Here is a 4549-nt window from a genome sequence, read left to right on the forward strand (position 1 = left end):
TAAGAGCAATTTCTTTGTTTTTGTCTAAGACCAAACATTTATTGCTTTGCATTTCCAACAGTATGATGAGGCCTCAGCACATAAGCTTACATTTCACATTTAATTCTAACTGGTTGACAACTGTAACACTGGCAATAAAGGCTTTGGAATTTTAATGTAAAATGGAAGCAGCTGTGAAGTGCAAATGTATCCTGTTTCTTTTATATATATATATATAATTAAAAAATAAAGCAAATCCGATATTATCATTCCATCTGTATGCTTGATTAAGATTTTGTTATTCTGACAAATGAGAATTTACACTTCTTATTTTGTGGGAGTGTATTTATAGAGATATGGGTTGCTGACCCCTGAATTAATTATACAAGTATTGTGTACATTCACAATGTCCATTTTCTAAATATAGAAACATGATTTCTATTCTATTTAACCTATTGTTAAACTGAATGTTTCATTTCATTTATATGGATTACCTGTAAGATACAAGGATTTTCAATTAAATATAAACTAGTAGATATGGTTATCCATGATGTTAGAAAAACACGTAGGTTCAAGAAGACTTGATAGAAATGAATGGAAACCCTATAACCCAAGCGCTTTCGAAAGGTCCATCTTTTCAAAACCATGAGTTATAGGGTTTTTATTCATTTCTAGTAGTTATGGTGATATCTTCAGTAAATAAGTAAATTATGCAAATTAGAACTAACAAAGATTCAAACCTTTTTTCTGTAATGTGTTCCTAACCCTTGAAGATCAAACTCTATCTTTAATTACAGCCCTAATCATAATACATTCATAATTCACTTTCAAGACAAAATAGGACTGTATATTTTATTGGTATGGAGTTAGTTAATAAACTGTTTTCGTTACTGTTTACAAGAAACCTTTTATGGTGTCAATGTCCATTAACATGAATGCAAGATCAGTGAGTATTATCTTACTATAATGGATGTAGGGTGCATGTCAGTATCTATATATGTAACTAAAACTCCTGCACCATCTACTGAATGGCACCACAAACAAACATCCATAAAAAATTTCACACTTGGGGGTATTCAAGATTCAGACAATTAGAAAAATAACTGTGGTATTTGCAATAACCATTTCTTTATAATAAAAAACAGTTTTAAATAATCGTGCTTTCCTCATAACTAGAACACGACTTTCACAAGGACTGTACTTGAGGGTTTGATTATATCTTTATTGATGTAATTTTTAAATGTAGTACTGAACAACTGGAGTACTTAAAAAACAATTTTTTTTTTACAATAAATGGTACCACTTTTAATATATAAAAACATTACAGTTTATATCAGTAACATATATGAACATTTTGAGCTCTGTATATTGAATCATTTTGATGCAATGAGTTGCATATAACTAAAGAGCACAATTCAAACACTTTCCCCATGCAGTACTTCCCCCAAAAAAATTGTTTTTGGAAAATGTTCATTTTTTCTAAATTTTTTTAATGAGGTATGATTACTGTGATTAGTAATTACTAGCACAAACAGCTGCCCGAAGGGTGGCATTTCTGCTAGTTCATATTAAATTATACAACAAAAGTTATAATCTGAAACAGGTGATTTAAACAAGAATTAGCAATACACTTGTATTTTGCAAAAGGCCACTCCCAATATTATCAATGTGTGCAGTTGATTTTAAGCATTTCTGGACCTGGTAGGTGTGACTGATAACCCATGATTATTTCCTTATCACAGTGATAATACCATAAAGTATGAAACTTAATATAAACTTACTATACAGTATCTAGTTTGGGCTTGAATAAATTCATTAGGATGTCTTTTTGGTTTTAGGTTGTGACATTTCTAATATTTTGCTGTGAGAGACTGTTTTAAAGAAACAGAAATACTTCCCTTCATCTTAGAGTTTTATTTTTTTTCACTGTTGATCAGAAATTTTAATTTTATATATATCCAGTCAGTTTTACTTGATTAATATTCTGTAACATACTTTATTTTGCCAATTATGTTAGTCACAACTTTAGAGAATAAATCAAACACACACGAAAAAGGGAAAATGTCTAAAGAATTATCAGTGACCTAGGATTTCACTTTCAAAATGGCATCTGCCATGTATTCCAAGTTTCTAATATTCTTATTTGAAATCAATTTAATAAATAATTTTTTTTCAATACATAATCAGTTCTTTAACTTAACAATAACATTCAATAAATAAGAATTTGAGTCATTAGAATATTTTGCTGTCACCATGCTAGCCAAACCTCACTAAGCTTACTTGATGTATTGTTATAGAAAATTTAACATTAAAACATTTTAAGGAGCAAAAACAACATTTTAAGAAACTAAAAAATTGCAGATCTACAATTTGTTCTTAAGCCTTCTTCCTGTTAAGATTCCTCTACCCAATAGCTTGAGAAACAAGAAGTTATTGCTCACACAACTTTAGTTTATAATCTGCTATATCCAACTGTACTTAAATATTAACTACAGCTATCTTCAACGCTGAGCTTCATTAGTAATTTTTCATACCACATAAAAGATAGGCAAGGAAGGACTGTAGTGATAAAACCAATGCACCACAAGACATCTTTTCAAAGGGAGATAATTTATGTTTATAGGCTACTCAGAAGTGTGCAGAAATGAAAGTTGAATCCTTTTTTTTTTCTTTGAAAATTACAACAAATGGCAAAATTTTAATCTTATAATATTTCCGAGTTAAAAATTGATGAAATTGTCAGAATTATTGGTTTTACTTAAATTCTTAATTTGATATGCAGGTGACCACTCAACACCTGAAAGGTCATCACAAGTCATGATATGGTTAAAATGGGATAAATGATTTTCTGAAGAAATAAATGTTTGTTTTTAAACTTTTCTAAAGAGTGGGTGGGCAAAGACTGCTTCAAAGGACCTAATGTTCCCTTGTAAAAAAATAAATAAGTAATGCTGAATAGCATTTTTTCCCTGTTAATCTGCAAGTGTCACCAAAACAAAGTTATTTCAAATTCTGAACTGGGATTTTTTTTATTTCATAAAATTAGTTTCTTTTTCAATTGCTTGGTTTAAACATTGTTTTTTTCTTATCTATCCGGTTTTACAGTTTTCATTTACAAATCTAGGAGTACACAATTACAAGAATACATGTGCTAAGAATCATTATTTATAACAAAAACAAAAAGTATTTATCTCCACACAAATCACTAGTTGGGTCTCACTAGGAATGTTACGTGCACTTTTGGTCACCATATCTAAGAAAGGATGTTGACTGGAAAGGGTTCAAAGGAAGGCTAATAGGACGATTCTGAGAATGGAAATTTTATTTTATGGAGATAATTTAAAATGTCTAAATTATTTTCTATTGAATCTTCATGTTAACAAGATTATATGGGAAACTGAAGGCCTCTAATTTTGTTTGCACCATATTCCTGTGTTCTAAAGAAGAACAGATTGAGAGGACATAAGTTTAAGATGTGGAACAAGACAGATTAGGTACCATTTATTCATCTAACAGGATGATTGGCCGTAGAATAAATTACCACTGGAAGTAGTGGAGGTCATCAATGTATAGGATTTTAAAGATGGGAATAGCAATTCCAGAAAGAAAAAATGGAAGAAAATTTTTACTTTTTCTCAGAGGTGAATATACAGGAACAACTTTAAAGGGCCAGATAGTCCCTTGTTTTCCATAATGCTATATACGTAAACTTACTTGGACGACTCCCGGGTGGTGCTGGAGATTGCATCTGATAACTCATGATCACTTCTAATCAAGAGGTTTTGGACAGTAATGAATGACCAGCTGAAATTTTGCAAAAAAAAAGAGTAATAAATAAATTTTATTTTAACAGTTGAAGGTAATCTTTTGTCTGTAATTTGACATTGCATGTTAACTCTAGTTTTCCTACAACCTTACTTTCATACTAAACTTAAGAAAGTTGAAAGTACTTGTAAATGATTACCAGTTACTTTTATTCTCACTAGCAAAAACATACTTCTTCAAAATTAACTGTATCTATGTCATAACTAGTTATTTCATGTATCAAACATTGATACATATGTACATATCCTGTTTATATGTATAAATCTTGTTATCCTTTCAAACATTTTTGACTATAAAACTTACTTTAAATACAAGCAACAGTGTTTTTATTTCACAAAAGTTAAAATATGCTCAATTTTGACAAAAACTGGTTTATCTAGATGCTTGTGTAGGGAAGCACATTTTATCAATAATATTAAATTAAACAATTTCTGAACATATTGATATTTATTGTTGAAAATATATTGAAGATAGACCAAGGAAATGTCTAAACATGTAGGATGTTTTCTACAATAAATATCACTGTGCTTACAAACTGTTGTTTGTTAACTCTTTCAGCACGGGATCGGTCCCTGGGACTGACCTCGTAACCATTTTGTGCTTGTTATAGTTTTCATGCTAGTAACTTTTAAATTAGTAAGCAAATGCTAATGAAATGTGGCAGATTATCAGTAAACATTACAATGCTTTCATAAGTAAAATATAATTTTTTTTAAAATTAAGTCTTAGGGTTTGTAAAGCAATG

Source organism: Limulus polyphemus, unplaced genomic scaffold (genome assembly GCF_000517525.1).
Source record: "Limulus polyphemus unplaced genomic scaffold, Limulus_polyphemus-2.1.2 Scaffold2622, whole genome shotgun sequence".
NCBI classification, from domain to species: Eukaryota; Metazoa; Arthropoda; class Merostomata; order Xiphosura; family Limulidae; genus Limulus; species Limulus polyphemus.